Source organism: Haemorhous mexicanus, chromosome 8, assembly GCF_027477595.1.
Source record: "Haemorhous mexicanus isolate bHaeMex1 chromosome 8, bHaeMex1.pri, whole genome shotgun sequence".
Taxonomy (NCBI): domain Eukaryota; kingdom Metazoa; phylum Chordata; class Aves; order Passeriformes; family Fringillidae; genus Haemorhous; species Haemorhous mexicanus.
The window spans coordinates 30,721,859-30,746,413 of record NC_082348.1 but is presented as its reverse complement, the minus strand read 5'-3'; positions in this window follow the sequence as shown (position 1 = coordinate 30,746,413).

The window sequence follows — 24,555 nt, the reverse complement described above, 5'->3', positions numbered from 1 at the left end:
AACTGAGCCTTCTCCTCTGTAATGACTGTTTCATAAACATGTTTATGCATACAAGATGATTTTCAGGACTCAGATCAGGACACCTGCTCCTTTCATATCACACCATAAATCCATCATTGTGATTGCTGAACTTTGACACAAAAGATGGATTTTGTGTTTTACATGGAACATGGTATGATCTTAAATCTCACTTGATTTGACAGGACTGTGTCTGCAATATGGACAGGACAGCCCAACAACTGAGGCTGGGCTATGGCCAGAAACAGTTAAGGACTAAAACCCAAACCTGACATCAGTGGAACCCCAGGCATGGCCTGACTACCCACACTGACCCAGGCAGGTTCTGTGCAAGAGCAAGGGACTGGTACAGCCTGAACAACTGCACCGATGCTGTGTTCAAAACCTGAACAAAACTAAAATTGACACTGCTCACATTATAAAGTCTTTCAGAGGGAGCAGAAAAAAAAGCATTCAAAACCAGTATTTTGTTGGCTGTTTAAATGTCTTTTAGATCTGCCCTTGGATATCTGATGTGAATCTTAAGATGAATAAATACCTCCAGTAACCTGGGTTTAATCATCCCATGATTCTAAATCTCAGGTTGCTTGTCTGAAAAAGTATGACACTTATGATAAATTCCCAAAACTAGAAAAATACAAAGAAAATTATACATTTTCATAGTTTATGAAATATTACAAGATTCAGTTTTACTTCTCACAAGAAATCATGCTGTTTGATAGAGTAAATTACAAGGTCTTGTAAACTGAGATAGTTTATGGAAGCTCTGAAAAGAACTCTGTTGATGGACTGGACAAAGCTGTCTTATAGAAGCAGATTGCTGAAATCCATTGCCTCCCCAAAATGTGGGGAGCCAATACTGATGCCATGGTTTCCTAGTTACAGAAACCTGGTCATGGTGAACCCACAGCCCCCAAGGTCTCATTATCTGTGCTGAGGGAGTACATGTAATGGAACTTTGGAACATTATTTTCTGCAACTGGTTTTCAATCAAGGGTTATTACTGGAAATGCTGTGTGAGAACTAAGTCTCAGTCTAATGTCTGCCATATTCCTGGTAGGTTTTTGTACCTTTAAAATCTTATGTCCTGGCTGCATACTTTACTTGGGTTATGAACTTTTGCAAACAGATGAGTAACTTCCCACAGTGCAGCACAAAGGTTTTGTCAACACATTGTTCCACATATCAGCGTGGCCAGATTTCTTTCCCAAAAAACAATCTGTGCAAATGGGTAAATAAAATCAGGCTGAGCATGGCAGCAGTCTGTGGAGGGCCAGAAGAAGGTCACACTGCTGTCACACAGAGCCAAGGGCCAGCCAGGAGATGCCTGCCTGGCTTGCTCAGTGCCTGACCTCAGAAGCTCATGGCAGGGAAAAGGAAATGAAGTGCCACGTGAAGAAGCTAGTAAGGGGCACGGATTTAGTCAGCTAATTGAATGTATGCTAAATAGAATTCCCTGATGTTCTCAGAGCTGAAGTGCAGGAAAAAACACTGTTCTGCAACTGAAGTGAATGGAAAAATGCTAAGAAAGCCAGGATTGGACAAGACTTGTGAGTCACTTCAGAGCTATCCAAAGGGATACAGAGGTCGGCAATTGCTAGAACGTGGGCTGAAACAGTCACTGATTTATTTTCCAAGAATCCCAATAAGAGGCACTCTCAGGGGAGCACAAGACAAGAGACTTTGCCATGATTGCAGCTACAAAGATGACTACAGTTCAGAAATTCTGGCAAACTTGAGAAGCTACAGCAGAAAGTCAAACTGTACTGAAAGTTCTGAAAATGCAAGCAGGAAGAGCAGGAAGCAAGACATTACAATGGCATAACTGCTAAGAGAGCTTGGGAGGAATAAATATGTTTATTAATTGATTTATTCAGATGCATTCTTATCAAAGAAAAGATCAAGGTTTTGTGTTTGGGACTCCTATTTTATGACTAAGTGTTTATAGACAGCTTTGGACACCCTTCTTGGAATTACAGGGCAGTGGGTACTCCTTGTTAGGAAGGAATATAAGTTACATTTACTGCTGTACTCAGAATTCATCTCCCCTCCTTCATTCCAACAGAAGTGGTGAATTCCAGCTACCATTTTCAGACTAGAGAAAAAGACAGACATGTAGGACTACTTGATGAAAAACTTAGAAGATAAAATTTCATATAAGCCATCCTTTTTGCTTTGGGTTATAGAACAGTCTGAACTAAGTTAAATGTAAGAATTAATAGTTCTCTTATTAATTTTAAATCAATTTCTGAAATCTATCTCTAAGGCACCAGACGATTTAATTTAATTACATAAATTGCAAATTAACTAAAACACAGAACCTTGGCTAGCTACTACCTTCCTCTTCCATAATCTAAAATAGAAACATTTAATCTGCCTGGCAGAGACATTTTATTTACCAGTATCCCTGGAAGTCACCAAGTTCAAGCTGACTCTGAGTAAGTCATGCAAAGCCCCTGGTCTTTGATCCCCAGCAAGATGACTTTATGTGCAGCTCAGCCACATTGGTAACAGGGAGATACAGCTTTGGCAGCTCTAATTGTATCTGCAGCACATGGAGCTACATGTTAAGGAAACTCTGACAGAAACTGGGCAGAAATTGTAGAAATTACCTTATATGACATCATAAAGCACAGGCCTCGTATAAAATGAAATTTATAAAAGCCATAGTTTTAAATGAGGAATTGAGAAAGGCAATAGAAATATTGCATGACAATTTTTTGATTTATGAGTGATTTAAGGCTGAAGACAGAACCCTGCAATTTGGGTGCTGCAAACTAAAGACTTATAGAAGCAATCCAAAGTGATCAAGTCTGTGATTCTATGAAGTCACCTTTTGTCAGCTGATTTTGTCACAATCCCATCTGCCCCAAATTCACCTTGGGCATTATTTTCATTCTCAAAACTCAGTTTTGTTCAACACGTGGGTTATTTACCTGCTTTATGATCTTTAAGTAGAATGAACAAGAACCATGATTGACTTTCCCTTATTTGAAACCTTCTGCTCTCAGTAGCATTTTCCAGTGTTGCTAAAGAGAGGGCTGGACCACAGCAGCCCTCTAAAGGTCACTGGGCTGTGATTGAGAACTTCCCTGGTGTCTCCATGTTTCACAGACTGCTCTCTCTGCTTGACTCAGATGCCTAGATTATCACTGATTACTGTTTGCTGGAAGTTCTTATTCAGAGGTAAGAAAAACAAAATAAAATCAAAGTTATGATCAGGGTGTCTATCCTCCCATGACTTAAATCTTCATGTTTAACCATTAAAGCAGAGGTGATGTTTTGCAGCCACAACCTTTTTCCTTTGTATGATAACATATGTCACCATCCTGTAATATTTTTCATGGTGTATGTATTTTAAATGGGGAAAGTAATAACAAAACAGTATTAAATCACTGTGCCAGATGTTGATGTAGTTGAAGAGGAATCCCAGAGATATAAGACTGGAAGCCACAGTCCATCTAGGAAGCCAACCTGGAAAACATGACTAGTGCTGTGGGTAATGCTGGAGTGTGAATATCTGTATTTTCTTCCAGAAATGAAAAAACTCACATCCTGGAATTTTTTAAAGCTACATATATCAATGCATGGTCTAAAAATGCTGTGAGCTTTTACATGATATTTTCTGTCTGCTTTTTAAACTAACCTCACTCTGAGTGTAGACATGACCCTTCATTTTTGTCTAGAAAAGATGACTAATAGGATTCTAGTTGGAAATGTGCAGTTTTAAATATATTGTCCTGTGCTTTGCATCAACTGTCTACACCAAGATGGGAAATATTAATCATTGTAGCAGTCTGCCACACACAAATAGATTAATTTAACAGATGTACGATTTAAGTAAAACTCTGAGCTCATGATGAAAAATTTGGAGTAAATCCAGTACAAGGAAAATAAAGCACAGAACTTATTAAAGGAAGAAATGTGAGAAAGAATTGTGCTAAACATTCTTCTTATTCTTAATTTCTTAGGAGGACACCATGCTGGGCAAGCTTGGGGAAGGAGGAGATCTATCTGCTCCCTGAGGAAAAAATGGGGAAGAAGAGATTCATCAGCCCTCCCCCCTGGAAAGCTGGGTCCTGCTCAGTCATTACTTGCATACAAGAAGAGAAAGAGTGTGTGTAAAAATCCTAGACAATGGCTCAGTGCCTACAAAGAGGCATTCTTCTGTCTGACTTCCACTGCTCGTTAGATTTATGATCTGAGACACAAGTAGATCACTTTGCATGAAAGTCAAAAGGATATTCTTTTCTAACTTGATGCAAAAAACTACAGAAACAGATAGAAAGTTCTTAAACTTCAATAGGATTTGGATCTGTGTCACTGAACTAGAAGATGACAACTTTTTTCCCCTGGATAAAACACAAAATCCACACAAAAGAAAGCTCTTCAGTCTTTCAGTAGATCAAGACAAAAATCCTTAAAGAAAGACAATTTTTTTTAGTACTCAAAATATTACTTTGTCTCTCAAAATATTATTAACATACCATCTCCATAGCATCAGTTGGTCTTACTACCACCAAGCAGGAATAGTTCAGTAAAGAGAGTATTTAAATTGCAGTCTTACTACACAGCTAGAAATACAGGTTGTAATTCTTCAAGAATTATAAGCTATAATATATGCTGTGGCTACTTTTTTGCTTCAAGGTACTTCTAAAATAGACCAGTATTTCCATTTATTAACCAAGTTATTACAGCTTTAACATATTTTAAATTACTTCTGTCAGAATATACTTGAACAACTGATGACCTAATTTTATTTTGTGGAAGGCCTCAGAAGTACCAGGCAAAGTTTATGTTGTAACAGCATTATGGTGAGAACAGGAAAGTGTAAGAGAGAAATGAGTGTAAGAAATGGGACTGCAAATCACAGACAGAACTAAAAAGTAATAACTAAGCAATGTAAAATTAGAAATAATCTCCTGGCTAAATATTATTGGGTATTTGAGGCACCTACAGGTTGAAAGGAATTATAAAGATGGCCCCAGGTAGGGGTTGGGGTTTGGGGCAGGGGTAAGGGGTTTTTCCTTGACAGGATAGTTTATGAAACAGTATATGAAATACAAATTTTAAATGGACAATACCCATATCCAGATCCTTTCTTACTCATAGCTGCATATTCCAACCCAGAAACTCATTTGGAAAAGAGAGTGTCAGAGAAAACACCTTTACTGTTTAGAAGTGAATTAAATTAGTACTGTGAAATGGAGTACAGGTAGGAGGCTAACATCTCAGAAGCAGCCTCTATAACTGATAAAACACTTTGTACTTTCCTTGCAGAAATACAGGCTTTTAAGACAAATTGAGCTGTCATTGAGGTGAGTTTGCAAAAGGTATGAAATGATGTCCTTAACACGATACAGACTTATTCTGCCGTGCCTGTTTTTGGGCTTGGTCTCCCCTTGGTCTACTTTCCCTCCCCCCCCAAAAAGGACAGAAATCTTGATATTTGCCAAAAAGCCCAAGTTTGTAGGAATTCTCACTGCTAGAAAGCACAGATAAAGGACCTGATATAAATATTCACATAAAAGGTTAAAATCTATTGTTAGTCACTACCTCCTTTTAGAGGATGTCAGCATCATACAACAAATGATAATACTTCAATATTTTCTTAAGTTCAAGTGCTCCCTTGAACTTAAGAAAATATTGAAGTATTATTATTATATTATCATCAGGATTATTGTTATTATATTATCATCAGGACATTCCTTCATGTCCTTTTGCTCTGTGTTCATCTCCTGGGGTCTGGCAGGCTGGGGAATACCCTCTATTCTCAATTAGGGATAAAAGTTGGGGGTTTTTTTCATATCATTCATACCCTAATTTACATCACAAATATGAATTAGAATTTTTCCAACAAAAATATAAAGCATGTATGCTAGGGCATATGAAGCTCTTATTTTTGATACCCATTATCCTGTTTTTTCAAGGTAATATGAAAAAAGAGAGACAAGAATGAAATACATTCCTAGCTAAGACCACTTTCTTATTTCTATTACAAATCTAACTCAGGAGAATAAAGGAAATTTCCAGTTCATTCCTATGTTCTCTTAAAATTTAATCTATTTTGACTCTGTGGTCTAGATATGTTCTCTTTTTTTTTTTTTCCAGTAATTTTTTCTAATACAAACATTAGTTCAGCATTCCTTTTAATTAGAGAAATGTTCCAATTCTCTCACAGTCAGTATTCTGTCTTAGCAAAGTGATTTCTTTTTTCAGTACTATTAAGCTGAAGTTACTGGTTTGCTTTTCTTCACCTTCTCCCTCCTCTGAGGACCTAATGCAAAATGCAATTGTATAAGCTGATAGTAGAAAATATCAATTTTATAGTGGCAATAGTAGAAAAATTTACCAAGATGTCTTGAACACCAAGATATCAATCACATTAAATCTTAAGCACTTAGCTGATCTATACAACCCAAGGTACTGCTTGCTGTATTCCCCTCAGTGATCAGAGATGAACAGGAACCTCTAGAGGCAATTCAATTCCCAGACAGATTTTACTTTGGTTCACTAAAATGACTTCAAAACAAATTTGCTCACTCCCCTCAAAACTGAAGGTGTCAGTCAAGAAATGGCATCCCTAACCCTGAACTCTGACTCTCCCCTATGTAGGAATGCCATCCTTTACCAGCAATGCTGGCCAAACATGCTGGCACAAGGTTTCACATCACTGTGGCCATAAAAAGCAAAGCCAGCCTGCTTCCATTACACAGAGTAACTTTTCCCTGGCAAAGTTAAGTCAAAAGCTCTTTCAGCCCATAGATCACAACAAGCCAAGAATTCTCTACAGTCCTCCCAAAGGCGAAACACAGAACCCGACCCAGAAACCTGATTCAGTCACTGGCCTCAAAACATCTGCTTTGCTAGTTTATCCAACCTCCTTTTCCCACATAGACACACTTCAATGGGTTGAGTTGGCATCATTTGTGCCATTCATTACATCATGGACTATTATTCACTTACAATAATTTCTTTAAGTTATGAGGCATCTTGGGAAACCTAATACATCTATGTTAGTCTGCTCTTTGTGATCAGTGTCTAGTAAAAATAATTTGCCTGTAAACAACTAGCTCAACATAAATGCAAAATCTGTCAAGATTTCCACAGGCTGCACTTTCAATATAGTTACAACAGCTAGAGGTAAAATACAGCTAGAACTGGCTATATAACAACAGTTCATAATAACTGAGCAAAATGGCTGTTGTTTTGTTGATACAATTTGTCAAATCACTATTTTCAGCAATGATTTAATTTTAAAGAATCCCTAAGCCGAAAGCAGCTCTCATCTCTAATTCAGTTGCAAGCAATGGCGCCTCTCAAGTAGGCTCTCAGCCCCCAGGCTGTTGAGGCCCTCGCAGCCCCCGGGGCAGAGGGGGACACACGGACGTGCCCGGCCCCGTGCCCGGTTAGCGCAGACCAACACTGACATCTGGTGCCAGCAGAGCCATCTTACATGGGGACAAAGGTTTCACTTGACACCTCACTGAAGAGCTGCTCGTTTGATGCTAAGATAAATCAGCATCTCCCATTCAGCACCAAACCACAGCAGAATCTGACTACAGGGAAAAGAAATGAAACTATAAAAATGCCAAGAACATACTTAAAGCCAGGAGAAGAAAGTGAGAGAACATAAATAGTATTTTTCCTGTAATGCACTTTTTCCAAAATGGTGCTATTGGCCGTCATATCACGATAATTTCAGCTGCTGCTAAAACAGAGATCCTCATTTTTGTGAGAAGAGTATTAAAATAATCTGTGCCAGGATGAGCAGAGCTTGCAGACTAGAAGAAGCACAAGTGTTTCATTCTGAAAGCAAGAGCTTAGATTATGGCTGGCATGAGCTTACATGCTTTACATGGTTGTAGCTTTAACAGCTACAACCACTACATGCCCTCTCTTGTGGGCAGGAGAATTCCTCTGTGTCAGCACTTTTTGGCTACTTGCCCAGAACAAACTGTCCTTAGGCAATGGAGCATGGAGCCCAATCTGGATCAATGAGTCTAGCACAGGTAGGGGTTGGGGTGCAATCTTTACATGCACACGTAATGCCCATTTCCTCACTGGCCACAGCCTTTCACTGCCACAAATATCAAAGACAGGCTGACACAGCAAAGAGGATGGTCCCAATGGTATTTATAAGACTTTTCAAGACTATGAAGAACCAATTACAATAGAGTATGACTGTCTTACCTAGTAAGAAACTAAGATTTCACACTGCCCTTAGTTCTGCTACCAGCTGCTAGCTCAAATACATCTGTGCGAGATGCACAAACCTGCCCCAAATATAAGCCAACCTCACTATTCTCTCATGCAAGTAGCCAACAGAGAACTATTTCCAAAATGTAGCTGTTCCATACAGCAAAATACTTTGCAACATGTCCTTGTTCCCATAAGGCACTCTGCAGCCAGCAAACTCTTGTAATAATGTTATTTGCAAGCACAGACTTGGAAAAAAATGGCTTTTTATTATTGCATCGTTGTGCCAGTGCAGACAGCATCCTGACTTTCCAGATGTTTCTTATTTATTTTCTCTAAACTGTACTTTGGTATTTCTAGAATTGAAGGTTTCAGACAAAGAGGTTTAGGTTACCTTAAGAAATCCAATTTAACACTGCCTCAAAAATCTGTGATTACCCAAGTAAAGCCCGATTGAGAGAAACACATCAAGCCTCCAACCAAATAGAGCACTTTGAATAACTTTTGTAACCCCACATCTTTAAAAAACATGGAAACAGTAATAAACTCTGCAAGTTCCATGAATGGAAAAGCACTCGTTTTGTGAAGTCTTGAGGTTTTGGAACACAGAGTTGTTGCTTGTGTTTTTTCCTTCAGTTTTATTTTTTTCCTTTTTTTTTTTTTATATTTTATAATTGAGACAGTCAAAACCACTGAAATCCCAGAACCATATAAGGGACTGTATTTCATAGGGAAAAACACTACTCAGGATTTTGAGTGCACGTGCAGGGAAGGAGGTGCAATGGCATGACAAAGTGAAGTACAGTTTGCCTGATCAGTGCCAAGTGTTGCTGATTAGTTTTCATCTTACTTAAGGTTCCAAGACCTTTATTTAAATACCACAGCTACTTCAGCAGATGCATGACCAAGGTTTGTGATTTTCCTGCTTGCAGGAGATGCCAGGACATTTCAGTTCTCTGATGCCTAGCAAGCAGCAGCTTCTGCTCTAAGGAAATAGGAGCAAATATAGAAGGCACACAATTTACAGCACCTTACTTTACTGGCTGCTTTTGCCACTACAAGAATTGCACTTAAATTATGGTTCGTCTCTAAGCCCTACATAAGGAGCGTGTACTACTTTTGAAAAATAACTGTAAAGCAAAGAATGTGGAAAACAAGGTGAAACTCTCCTTCTCTAGATAATAGATAAGACAGAAGGAATCACTGGGGGAAGGGAATTAAAGCACAGTAGCAGAGAGTTGGGCAAGAAACAATGGCAAATAAAGTCCCCACAGCAGTTTATAATTTAAAATCGTGTTACATTGCATTGTAAAGACTGTCCTTTTTGGTTTATTTTCTGTCCCACTTCCAGATTTTCATCATTAGACTAACAGTTTATTCAATCAGAATGGATTTTTTTTTTTTCCTATTTACTGGCCTGCAATACCAACAGCAGTTTGGGGTGGCTGCTTTACAGGTTGGATTGCTACAGAATATTGCAGTTGCACACTCTGTGCCAAAGATCATCTTTTTGAATTATGCCATTACTAACTGCTAATTGAGCTCTATATCTTTACATCTTCTACAAAGTATGGCCAAGGAGAAATCAGGTTCCATGATACAACCTACAGGCACAGGGAAACCAGGACTCCTTACAATTTCACAACTCAACATTATTGCATGACAATAATAATTCATTGAACTACAAATTTATATTTATTTTCATATTCTTGCAATAAAACATTTATATTTTTCTTCTGCCAGTGTGTGTAAAAATTCAGGACCCATCATTGTGCAATTTTTGATTTGGGCAGTCTCTCTGTAATAAATAGTTCCCTGTCTGACTGTAAAACTTCAATGTAGTTATTTCTGACTTCTTTGAGCTCTCAGTCATACACCTTCTCTTTCTCCTTTTCCCACCCTTTCCATAGTGAGGACAAGGGATTTCCTGGCATGCTCTTATAAACCCAGGTCTCTGGAAAACAACTGTAAGGACTAGGGAGGAGTTGGCATTATCCCATGGGCACTTCCAAAACATTCTCAATTTTGGGGCCCATTAGAGCCTAATACTACATGGTTTTCAGATTTCAAATAACCCAACTAGAAAAAAAAAAGGTTTCTACAACAAGAGCTAAGAATTTTATGAATTCTAAATTGATTCCTGTGTACAATGCCAGCAAGTGGCTATCTTTGAAGAATTTCCATTAAAAGAAGCTGTCCAAGTTTTCTGCTCCCAGCCCTTCTCATCACAGTAATACATATTCATGTTTATTCCACCAGGATAAACATTTGTTCACTCATATTGTATCTCCTCCTTAGTTTGCTACAAAACAAGAGCCTGCTCTCTTACCAACAGCAATTTACACAAAATGTTTGCTTTTGTAGGACCTTTCCTATCCAGCATAGCTTGGAACACCAAGTTGGCAGTCTCTGATCCCCCTGCACTGGCCGCTCACCCGGGTGCAGCAAACACCTCACCAGCAGCTCCAGGAAAGGTGACAGCCATGGGATGGCCCCAGGAACTGCAGTCTGCACCAGGACAGGTTTGGTCCTGGGCAAAGGCACAATGCCAGAGTGAAAAGTTTGCCCTTCCCAGAAGTTGCTGGCATGAAGGCCTGGCCAAGGAAAGGTTTGAGTTTCCACTGCTGTCAACCAGAATCCTTTCCCAGGCACTGTGAAAGCAAGACAGAGATTGCTGCTCCCTCCGCAGTGGGACAGCTGACTTCGGAATAACAGGTTATTAAACAAGATGCATAGGTAGTAACTAAAAAAGTTTCTAGGAAAAATAATAATCTGAGACCAACTTCAGTCTACTGTGCTTATTTTTTAAGCAGTTTTACCAATTTCAGTTAAGCGTGATATCAATATAAACATTGCAATTGTTATTCTTCCATTGCTTTCACTGGGATGAGATTTTAAGTCAGTGCTGAGATGTAGCACTTGGTATCAACTGTTCCACACACTACTGCGTGTGAAAACACACACCTGTTAATTTCTCAGCATTCTGGATGGGTTTTACAGCAAGACAGCTCCAGCTGTACATACAGAAAGGCAGCTCCCAGACCCCAAGGAGTGACTGGAATCTGCTTTCAAACCAATCTTGTATGTGTCCACAGAAGCCTCAAGCCAGGTTATGACTCTGCCTGCAGTTTGTGCTCTGGGCACCCAGGAACCTCAGCCAAGTGTGGAAGCCTGGAACATCCTATGATACCATGAGGATTATAAAGAACAGCCAAACTCCAACCCACATACACTTAGAAGCTGCCTGTATTGCACTACCTATCTGTATCAGCCACCTGGCTCAGCACAACTTATAAGTTAGATTCTCAACATTGTTTCCTAGATCTCTGCTGATTCCTTACTTAGCCACCATGTAACAGCAGCAATTTTTGGCTACTTACACAAAACAAGTCCTAAAAATGCAGAGATGTGCCTCCAAAACCTTCTCTCAACAGACCATGCATTCTCTAATGCACACCTGCTCAAGGGCAGTTTGTTACAAGTGCATATAAATCTACAGAATTACCACGCAACACCAAATCTGGTGCCCTTGCAAGCTTCTCACCCTGAAGTCAAACAAACAGCATGCCTGACAATGTAAAATATTTTTTTGTTTTTAACAGCACCTTTATTTTTACAATAAAAGGTAGGGGGTTTCCTACTGAGAATCAAATTTTTAAAAATTCCTCGCAGCTGCTTCAAGTAGCTTGGGAAATGCAATAGAATTTTTCTTGTTACTTTCCATGAAATAGGTGGGGTGATGGTGGCCACATACATGTCACCACACTGCTGATAGCAATGGAAAACTCATCTGCTGTGCAGGAGGTGCACTGAGTAGTAAACTGCATGGTCAGGGTGAAAGTCTGGAGTGTATCCATGCCTGGAAAGCTTTATTACATCCATGTGAACATAGTGACATGCACAGAATACCTAAGGCTGTCCTAAGCTTGCCTTCCTAGACAGTCAGAAAAAGAATTTCTGTCCTTCCTTCCCACTTTACAGCTGCCCTTTCTGAAAACAAACACATTTCTGGCATATTTCAAGAGGTAAGACAGGTAACACAAGATTTTCTGCCACAATTCATGCATTCTTCCTGCTTTTCTCCCTGACATTTGACAGAGCAGCCTGAAAAAAGTACCCAAGTTTCATGTGGCATTTGCTGCAAATTATAAAATTCTAGTAAACAATGGATTTTTTTCCTTATTTGAACCATGTGTGTCATACTCTGTGCTCTACCACATATGGTATTTTTCTTGTTACATAGATGTAGTATCCTCTACTGTTAAGGAGTTATATGTTTTATGAGAGAACAATACAATACCATGAATTCAAGCAAGCATCTTTAAAACCAACTTGAAGGGTAGTTTATAAATTATAAGGAAGCACAAAGCTATCTGGCATTGATGTGCAGACACAAGGGCCACAAAGGACAACAGAAATTTGACTATTTCAAGAGAGGGCCAGACAAGTTCAGCTCCTGATTATTTTTGAGCATATTAAACATTCCTAAGTGTTCTGTTCCACTTCTATTTCCACATTAATTACCAGCCTGTTGATTATTTCTTTGTTTTCAGTTTGGTGCTTGCAAAAAACTGAAATAAAGTCATACCCTTCAACACCTGTAAAAATACTGCAATTAATGGATGCCTAGGAAAGTGGGTCAGAACAGAATATTTGAACACAGATAAAAGATATTTCCTTTGGCCATGACAGAATTTTTTATTAGATACATATTTGAGGTCCTTTATTCAAATCCTTTAAAGAGTTTGAAAGAGACTTCAGACTAAAAATTGCTCAGCTGGGTATTAGGAGATCTATGTGGTTCCTGTGATGTAGGATAAATGAGTTAAGGGTGGAGAGATATTTCAGAGGTACTCCTTAGAAGCTATTGTTGTTAAAAATGGGCTTGGTTTAGAAATATGAAAGGAAAGATTTTTGAGAATTGGATTACATTTCTGTGGCCTTCAGATATCAGAAAGCTCTTCCTATTACAATAGCAGTTACCACAAACGTGTTTTGAGGGAATCTGTAAGGTATTGTGTCTTTCTGTAAGGACTCTCAAATCCAATGTGCAACACAGGCACCTACAGATTTTGATAGCTTTCTATAGCCAGGGCATTTCTACTTTTTCATACAATAGAACTTCCTCTCCTCTCCACAATTTCCAGGGAATTAGCTGGATAGAGAACTCAATAATGAATATATCAGTTCAATAAATATTATTAATTGTTCAGAAAATACTTGTTGATATGATTCATATGTCTTCATTTTTGTATTTGGCCCTGCCACAGACCTAAGTCCTATTAATTACTGATCTCCTTGGACTATACTTCTCCAAACTGAACTCCTACAACATTTCATCTCCAGAGATGATTCCTTACTGCAATTAATATTTCAATGATGTGAATAATTTATCTGTCTGAAATGGCCTACTTAATAGAAATAGGTAATAATTTCCAAAAGCAGAAACCAAAGCTTTGCCAGTAGGTTTTGTCATGGAAAATTCTATCGTGACAGCGCTATGTGTTATTTCATACTCAGAAAGGGCCATAAGCACAACCAGATGTAAAGATGTACTAAAGGTCTCCTACTATTTTCCTTGCTCTTAAAGCATTTATTGTGGTGGCAGTTTAGCATTCAGTTCCCCAGAAATTCTGGTGGTAAATCTATTTTTGTGAGGAAATGGTCCTTTGATAGACTTGGGTAAAGTGCCAGCAACTCTGAGCTCAGTTGCAGATTCATCATATGCAGGGGTAGAACAGTTGTGTTAACAGCAAGCCTACAATAAAACTGCTTAGTAAATCCTCAGACTTGGAATTAAAGTTGTAACACGGCAAAGGGAGACAGCAGAGAAGGTGATATGTGAAGAAAAGTAAGCATGTCTGCAAAGCATAGGCTAGTGCTGGCATATTAAAGAGAGATTTATAGGAGGAGAGCCATAAGCCCATGAACATGCTTTCAACTGATCCAGAAAGGAAATTTCTTATATGCTTGAAATCAATTGGTAAATAAAGTTCTTACTGATTTACAAAGCAGTGGCAGCTGCTATGCCATGTACTTTGTCAATGCAGTTCCAAGGAATATCGATGAAGCTCAAAGATTAGTTTCAGGGTATTTTTGTTTGACTGGGAAGAGTTTGAAATGTTTCCTGGATTTCTATTTGAGGCATCAAAACCAGTTGGACAACCTCTGGAATATCTACTACAGTTTGTCCAGATTTATTCTCCTTTTGCAGTTTTATACCTCCTATTAAGTGGGGGAAAATCCCTCAATTTTTCATTCCCTTGCAACAAAGCTTTTCCAAATTTTGTCTTGCTGTACCTTAAACCTACCCAAATGATTTGTGAAGCAACCCTGAAACAGAGAGAATCTGCCTTAGTAGTAAGGTAAAGCAACTTGAGTTTGAAAATGAATCCTCCACAGAGCCAGAAACTGGGTAATAGAATAGAAAGAAAAATTGCTCTGTAACAGCCCCTTAAAGAGGTTCAAAAGTTTGTTTGATTTTACTGTCTTGGAAAGTTGCTGGTAGGTATCCAAACAAGTTTTGCTTGTATGTAGGCAAAGCTGATAAAGTTAGATCTACAATGTATGAATACTTAAACTGTTGAAAGATTGGAAACTCCAGGGTCCATCAGGCTCCAAACATTTTTTTTACATGTGCACAATTAGCTTTCTTTTGGGAGGGGAAAAAAAAAGTAATAAGAAAAGAACAAAAGCCAGAGACAATCATACATAGCCTTGTTCTTTAACCAGCAAAAACACACTGAGGAAGACAAAACATAAAATGTATCTTGGACCCTAAAATCCTACACTTCCCAAGAAAGCAGGCTATGACTTAAAACATATAGCTCCCAAGTCTGACTTGAAAGAGATCTTTGAAGGGTGGTTCTAAATGAACAAATAGCTCAATTACTAAATTAAGCTAATTTTCACATGCCTGATCTCTTACAAACCTGGGACAAATTTGGGATTCACGTTTGTATTGAGAGTTTTGTTGGAACCAGAAGTGGGATACAAAGCCAGAAGTAGGTTTTTAGCTGTAATGTGTCTTTTGCCACTGAATACACTGTGGATGGAAAGAGCTGTAATAAATAGCACAGAATGTTCCAAAGGCTGGTGAGAGGAAAAAATGTTGGTTTTTGGTTTTTTATCCTGCTTGGACTAAGCTTTGTAAACATAGACAAAAATGTGAGCAAGTCACAGCTGATTCAGACAGAAGTAAATTTCAACTCCAAACTCAAATGCAAAGGGTTTTGTTGAATGCCTTGGTCGCTCACTTTTAGTCTCAATTCTGAAGCTAAAGCAACAAGAACAGATCACAGTAGGACAGATCACATACAGAACTAAGATGCTTTTCTGATAATTTTCCAGTAAAATAATTTAAATTTTAGAACTGAAGAAGAAATATTCCAAAATTCCTGAAAAAAAGGTCAGATAGCTCCAGACTGAGAAAGAGGGGGAGAGGTTGCCAGTTGTCCTACATCAGTACTTTCAGATATGCAAGAAGCCAAGTCTTCAATACTTGGAAGTTATTTCCAGCTCTACAACCCTCAGTCTCATTTTCATTACCTGATTCCATCATCTGAGATGCCACAGATTTCCCAAAGCTCTTTAAAGAGGCTTAAAAAATAAATTCACCAGACCAAGGCAGGCTGACAACAATAGTGTCTCGTGCTGCAATAAGTGTGATTTTAAAAAATAAATTATATACATATAATTTGTATTCATATGTAAATAAAAACTACATTAACACAAAAAACTTGGATTATGTATTGCTGCCTCTGCTTTGCAGTAATGTTTCTAAAGCAGGAACTGTAGCTAGAAGATTAGAGGAGTTATGGAAAAACTGATCTCTCAATTGAAAAAAAATCCACTGGCTTATTTTAGAAATTATTTAACTGGCAGTTGCTACACTTGGCCTTTTATCTGTTCCACAGCATAAACTCTGACAGTCTAAAACACTCTTTCTTTCTTTCACTGCTGGCTAATGAAAGTGTGCATTTTCCAGGGTCTGTGTAATTCTGTTTTGGACTGATGTCATGGCTGCCACTCCAGCAGACCCATTAAAAATAAAAAACATACACACCTAGAACTTAAGCTGTTACCCAAACCAGAAACTTGTGATTGCAGAGGCAAGCTACACCACCTTATAAATGGATTTTGATGTATGGCATCTGTTTAACTGAGATTCTGTTTTGCTGTAGATTCCAAAGCATGCACAGTTTAGGAGCATTTAAACTGCACCAAAAAAAATAGAACTGCATGAGAAAAATGCTAAGTTTGAATTCACTATAACGCTAGATTTAAAAGTGAGAAAGCCATTGCTTGGGGAAAAAAAAAAAAAAAAGCTTAATTAAGGCAAACTGGGACTGAAATATAGGAGAAATTTCAGTGTTCCTTCAAAATGGAATCTCTTGTGGAATGCTGCACCAAGCGGAAGAAAGCTTTAAAAACTTGTCCTTGACAATACTGATCAGAAGACAAGTTGTCAATAATCCATTTTCATGCACAAAACACACATTTCACAGCACATACATAATTGAGAAGAGATGAACAGAAATTATTCAAAGGCATGCTTTGGCAAATGCTTAATGAATATGCTTTCTTCCCCCTAAACTTAAAAAAACATGCCATAGACATGAGGGTTTGCACTTTGTCACAGCAAAGCCAGAGAACAGAAAAATACAGATTTACAAATCATAGGGTCAGTAGAATTTCCAAAAAGGGAGATTATATACATGGTACTAGAACTGTCATCAAAAGCAGTTGCTAGAAGAATTCTAGAAAAAAACATTCATTAAGGCTATTTCTGTCAATATCTTGCCCAAACATACAGAAGCCTGGACAACTGTGCTTTGAACTCAGGTGACGGTAGCTAAGCAACACAGTTGTAAATAGCAGAAAAATCAGCAGAGTTAACTCTGGTTTTTCTCAAAATGTGTAGTACACCAGGTTGAGTGAAAGTAAGTGATAGGTTAAAGAAAAATGCAGCAGTCACCTGGACATGGCCAGCTACCAGGTCAAACAGCCACTGACACAGCTTCAAGGCAGACTGTTCAGTGTATTGAACAAGGTGTTCAAACGAACAATCAAAAGAAACAGAGATCTTGGGGGGAAAAATCTATCAACTCATCTTTGGTTTTGTAAACAAAAATTCAAAATATTTATGGCTGATGTTCATTGTATAAACAAATCAACCTATCTGTAAGTCAAGTTCCTAACAAAAGTTTTCTCAAGTGTTTTGAAACATACCAACCTAATTTATCTTACAGTAGAAGCTTGCCACATGCTTTTCTTCCCATTCGTCTCAAACATGTTATGGAAAAATAATTGTCAAGACAGTAGTGAAAGCTTTTGTTTCACTACTGCCACCTACAGAAGCAATTTCCTTTAAACTACTTGAATGATGCATGTGACAGCAGCAGATTAGTCAGAAGAGATCCAAACCAGCAAGAACAGACGATTTCCTACCTCTGGCTGTACCTGTCCTTGGGGACAGGGGGCCTGGTAAAATACTACTTTAGCAACACACCAACCTCGGCCAACAGCAGGTGCTAGGAGACAATCACATGCAAAGGTCAAACATAAACTGGTATTTTCCCAGTATATCACCTTTCAATCACCCAGCCTATAAAATATGACAGAAAATAGTGACATGCACAACTATATTTTGTGTTTTGTATTTTATCCTGAGAGCCTTAAACAAAAGATAATTTAATTATTAGCTAAAAAAAAGTCCTTAAATGCAAAATAAGACACATCTATTTTCATTTATTTTAATTCCTATCTCAGGAATACAAAGCAATGCTGTTCGTTCAGGTATCTAGTACTTACATGCCCCTTTTAAAATGCCACATTTTCATAAAGTCATGTAGGGTAAGTATCCCACTACTGACCAAAGCAAGGTGGAAGCAAGAATGAAAAATATTTGTGTTAACAGCATTTTGTTGGAAAATCACAAACCTCTCTACAAAAAGTAAAACGTTTGGTGCTCATACAGAGTCTGCAATATGGTTTGTGAAGAGGGCAGTAGAACATGAAGTAAAGCAACACCATGAGGGTCCTGTGGCACTTCTCCTAAAGATTCTATTCGGGGTGTGTGCCTGCAAGCATAGCCAATGAAACTGCTTTTAAAACTGAACTAGTCTGAAGTTTGCAACATGCAAATTACTTTTGTTTCAGTTTAGCTCCCTAATCCACTTACTGTAGTACTACTGTTGTTTTCCTGAATGGAAAATTCCAGTCTAGAGTATTGCAGTTTCTCCCCTCCCTACCTTTTGTGGCACCATCTCTGCTAGCAAGTCCAGCCTGGATGACAATTTACATTGCTAACTGCTGTACAGTGCAATGAAGTCAAAAGAGCCACATGGGGGAATCCACAGTATTTATAAGTAACAGACCCCTACAGGAAAGGTGAACACAAAAAAGCCAAAAGTGAACACATACAGGAATATATATTTATCTATTTGCAATCCTAAGTTTTAAAATCTGGTTCTCAGAATAAGTGGTTCATGTAACCCAGGAAGATGGGTGGCTAAAAATATCACTTGATATGGCATTATGTTAAGTTCTTGGAAGATGCTGGCTCTGACCCGCTCAATGTAGGAAGGCATTCTGTAGGTGTCTGAATTATTCCAAGGGAAATAGGCCCACAGAAATACAACATACAACAATCAAATTCTCTCCTTACTGCTACAGTCACACCTCTTAGAGTAGGAAAACTAGTCTTTTTTTATTAATAAAAGTTGATATATTATTTGGATTAATTACTTGTCATGGATTTGCTTGGCTGTCTAACAAAATGAGGGAATGATTTTTCTGCTATAGCTTGAAAAAAAAGTTATTCCTTTTCAGCAGATGAATTATGTCTCTGCTTTCATATGAAGAACTGGCTTTGGAATGAGTTTAGGCAACACCTTAAAAATAACATGGGCTGGATACTTCTTTTACTCTTTGGGAGGGTCAGTTCTAAGTAAACACTGGAAAGAAAATGTCTGTTTTGATGCTCAAAAATAACTAAATTGAAAATATTAAAGAACAGTTTAGAAGCTCAAGTAATCTATGTATAGAATACTGGTAAGTTTCACCACCAGGAGAATGTGGGATATGCAATGACAGATGAAGGTAAGAAAGCCCCTGGCAGAATGAATACATGTTGATAACTATACACATTAACCAGTGTAGCTCTAGACTCCCAGTGTTTTGTTCATGTCAAAGGTCTACCTGCAAGGTACAGGTAGCAGAATGGTCCTTCTTTTCAATTCACAAGTAGTTCATTATCATTCACAAACTAACAAAAGGACCACAACAAATTCACTGCTGGAGAACCACGAACTACTGAACACTCTTCCTTCTAACACTGCTGTACCTTTCAACCTAGAACGAGTTAATCTTTTTCCTACACACCTAGGAGGAGCTGGTTTCTTTAGGGTGGCCTACAGGCTTTGCCCTTCTCCTGACTATGCACCATACACATTTTGCCCCTCAGGTCTCAGTTCAGAACAAGTGATTAAGAAAAATGTTTTGTCTTGGAGAAGTAAAGTGTATCTTTTCAAGTCTCAGCTGTGCTCTCAAAGGCCAAATGGAAACACACAATTCAGGCTTCTCTTAGTGTAGAGAGAACTAAAAGGAATTCACTTAAATTTTATAGAAGACTGTCCCAAATATCTTAGCAATTAGCATTTTCAGCTAGTAATTAGTATTTTATTTTCTTTTAAAATTATGAGTCACATTCTGGAAAGCAGATCCTCTGTTTGACAGGGGACAGACTTTAAAGCAAGGTTAAGCAAAGGGCAAGTTTTTTCCAGCCTTCTCTTTACTTATGGTAAGGTCCCATGGGACTAAAAAACATGGCTAGAAAATAGTCGACTGTGCAGTGCATTCAAAATAAAAATGCCACTATTTTGTTTTCAATTAACTTTTAATTATTATCAACATAAATTTAACTTAACAGCTGGGTATGACTCATTAGGCTCCAGCCACTCCTTATTCCTATGCCAAAGTACCTCTCAGAATGTGGGGAGGATGACTTAGGAACTGACTTCATGTAAACTCACTCAATCAGGGCTGACTCCTGAACCCAGAAGCATGAGCTGGCACAAAGAAAGCAGAGAAAGGGATTTTGAAAGTGTAAGTAGACAAAGGTGAACTAATAAACACCATGGACCAGGATGATCTGGTGCAGACTCCCTAATGTATATCACAGAGATACTCTCCCCAAAGCTCAAACATGGCAATGTCCTTTAGGACCTGCCATGGTGACTATTGAGCAGCTATCAGTATCTACACAGTGTATATTTAAGCATATATTCTACTGCTGTACAGAAATTGTAACTTCTCCCCACTCATGTTCTGAGAGCTGATTTATTAAACACCAGTGTGTAACATTAGGGGCGTGGGAGTTAGCTCAGTGGAAAAACTGATCAGATTGTTCCTCTGCCTGCTTGTCCCTCAGCCTGCTGCCAGAAGGCAGGGCAGCTGCCAAGGGGTCGCACACTCTTGTCAGTTGCAGAGCAATTAAACCGGCATCCAACTCACTTGGATTCCCTGCTTTAGCACTCCATACCTTTAACAGCTTGAACAGAAACCAAGATTCCTAAAGCCAACCAAGACAATAAACAAAACAAACCCCAACCCTCCACCAAAAAAACCCAAAACTTACAGAACCACCCAAAAGCTGCACAGAAGTTATTTGTCCACCTCCTGTTTTCTTTTGTTTTCAAATTTAATTTCATACTAGCCCTAATAGCCAAAGAGTGTCCAGCACCTTCCTTCTCTCCTCTCATCTCCCTCATTTAGCATTTTAACAAATTTAGAACACACAAATTTCGTCTTTTGATTTTTCTTTGAATTTTCCTTTTTTTTTTTCCTTTTATCTTTGAAAGCAAACTGATAACACTGCTGTCAAGGTTTGGGCAAACCGGTCTTCTCTGTAAATACTGCCCTAGCTACCTAAGAAAATAAACCTTACCAACATCATACCTGCTTTTAGTTTTAGTTTCTTTAAAGCATTTTAAGTTGAAGGTATGCATTTAAACTAAGTAACTTGAGAGAGAGAGGGTAGGAAAATACAGGTATTGTAACCATCCTCCCCACACACATGCAAGCACCAGGCAGCTCTTTTAGCTACAGACATATCCAGCTGTTCCAACACAGTCACCTGATGATCCATCACTCCCAGCTCCTACAGGCAACCACCATTTGCCCCAGCCTGTTTTCATGTGCTGTACCAGTGACAGATGGTTCTATCCACATGACAGAACAAGGCATTATTTGACATGACCCTTTTGATGCAGAGACCCAGAATACCTTCTCAGTGTAAAATCTGTCCTTTCCCTCATTAACTGTGATGCTGGTCTCAGCTGCCTGCAGACCTTGGCAATACCCTCTGCAGGTGCTGTTTAATGACCCGTCTCTGTCTCCTCTTTCCAGGTCTGCTGCAGGAGAATGCTCCAGTTCTGACACTGGCACCATGATTTCACTCACATTCAGCAAGTCAGAATAGAAGGCTCCAGCTATGAAAATTGCTCTCAAAGAATAGAGTGGCCTCAGTATCATGATTAAAATCACATTTAAACACATTTCAAGGTAACATCTCATTGCACATCTACGTTAGTCTCAAGCAATATGAGTTCCAGGTAAAATTCTAATTTTATACAAGAATGAGTTCCACATGCAATAATTTAAACTGAGTAATAAAAGTGCTCATCAAAATGCCACTTTTACATCAGAACTGAAAATGCAATTACCAAGTCCACTTACAAATCTGATCTTCAAACTTGCTTGGCATGCTCAGAAGCCCACCTTTTCTTGTAAACTTCTTTGAAGTACAAAGCTATTTTAAAGATTAAATACAACTGCTTTCTTTTTCCACTGCATAATTCCCATCAAATATATTTCCAGCACTTCCATTTCTAATGGAATGATTTAATGAAAGCATCTGAAAACAGATGCTTTTCAAATTATCCTCAAACCAAAAGAGCTATTTTCCTCTGGACTGTATGATGTTGAAAGTCCTAAAAAAAGATTATCACCAAGCTCCCCTCAGGTAAGTTCACTTCACTCTATGCATGCTGCATCATCCACAAAGAATATAGAAATAAACCTCTATAAACATCTTTCTGTCCTCCTGTTCAAGCTAAACAGGCCTTAAGTACCTAAGCAATTTGTCCATTTTGATGGAATTGCAGTGTAATTGCACGCAATTCTGTGATTATTCAGTGCAAGCTGAAAAGTTAGATGTTCATCCTTGGTGCTGTACTAAGACTGCTAGTGCAAAACCTTTGGGAGGGATACAAAGCCCCTGATAAAAAAAGGCCTCTCTTTTTGCTGCCACAAATAGGTTAATTTTGTTATTTTGTGAAACACCAGGCTGGCAGGTTTTCCTGTTTAAAAGTTCTCTTCTTTGGGACTATATGTAATTTTATGGCTAATGAAGTGGGAGAGGATGGTGAAAAGCTCTGATTTCGCACACAGTCAGCAGTACCACATCCCTTCAGCTGCCTCCACACATTTGCAGAACTCTGGGCTAGTGACCATCCACAAAAAAAGGCCAAATGAAAGTAATTCAGTTTCATGCCCTTCTAAGTCCTTTCTACTTCTGCTGGTCCTCCACCACAAGCACAAGTACAAACTGCTTCTTGGAGAGCTGTTGACATTCCATAAATATCTCTTCTGTCTCCTGATCTCAGTCTTCTCAGATCCTTTCATATGGGGCACAAAGAGATAGACTCCTCTTTGCTAAGTCTGAGAGTTTCAGTGTGGGGACTTGCCTTTTCAAACTAATTATAGTTCACAACATTCAGCTTTGAACATTGTCTTTCCTTCTTTTCTACAAATTCCTGGTGTGCTTAACAAGTCAGAAAGCTGTAACATCACACTGAGATTTGTCCCCTCACTTAATATATTCTCTGTTCACTTACTGCCTTTTCAATACTGTTAAAAGGAAAACTTGGTATTTCTATTTTCACACTACCTTGCTTCTTTGTCTTGACTCTCCTGCTCTGCCTCCTATATTTTTTATAAATGCCTCCTGCTTCTTTTGCTGCTGGAAAACTCAGCTGTCCTCTAGCTTTCAAAGTCACACAAAGACAAAAAATTAAGCAATGAAAAAAATTTTTCCTCTGTCCTTGAGGAGGTCCTTTTTCATTCCCCTGTTCCTAATATTAACACGCCTCTTAGGAATCAAGCATAAAAGACTAAATGTATTTGAAGGAAAATCTTGATAGATGTGAAAAGCTATCTTACAGCTTGAAATTATGAAGCAAAATTATTATTCTATATGCATCCACAAATAAAAAAGGAAATTAAAGCTTCAGTGATTTTGTTTCAAGATGATTCCAATTTAGTTTCACATGACTGTGGTTTTTGACATCAGGGCATCCTGGGTCAAAGGAGGGCCTACACTGAAAGGCTGTTTAATCTCAAGTGTGACAAAGTAAGCATAAAACATTAATTTCCCTTGGGCTCCTCAGGCAGCAAATAGCCTAGCTTACAACTGAAGTGCAGATAGTATCTGCAGAGAAAAATATTTTTGTTGATGAACTTTCTTGTTTATTCCATTCTATTTTGTCTTACATGTCAGTTTCTTCCACGCACGGGTATCTCAACCACAGCTCCTGCACAAACCCAGAAGAGACGCACCCACAACGTGGGGGATAAGCAGGTGAGAAATCTTTCTTACAACATCAGCACATGTACCCGAGGAAGAGAACAGTGAAAATGACACAACGAAGCAGCTGGTGCCAGGTAGCTGCCCAGCAGAGCCTGCTAGGAAGGTCTGCTAGAGGGGAACAAACACTCCTTGTGACCACATCATGAAAGAGTGATAACCAGAAATCACCTTGCACCAGTTTATTCAAGTCTTCAAGTAACACAAAACAGGAAGAACCTGCAGCACTGCCTATGGAAACAGTTTATAAATACAACAGTATGAGACTTCTTGTTCTTGTGGGCTCTTAGTAATAAATAGCACAAGTAAAAGTAAACCACATTTCACTGAAACCATCTAATATGGTTTTCTCTAACACTATTTACATTTTTTTTCCATCTAAATTGAAAATTCATAATTCACAAAGTTAAAACTGGTTACCCCTGTGGGCCTGAAGGACACCCAGTGAAACAAAATGCAGAGGTAAGCAAATTCCAGCAATTGCCACAAGGCTGACTGAAGCCTGGCTCTCTAGATTTGCACAGGAAACCTTTGTTGTATTTGGCAGCCACTCTCTTGTGGGGCTCTCAGAATTTTTTTTTTTTTTTTTTTTTTTGGTCTACAGACCATATTGCTCAACAGAGGAAGAAAATTTAGCCAGAAAAAGTCAACTGTTGATACCTTTGCTATTTCACTTTGACAGCCTAGAT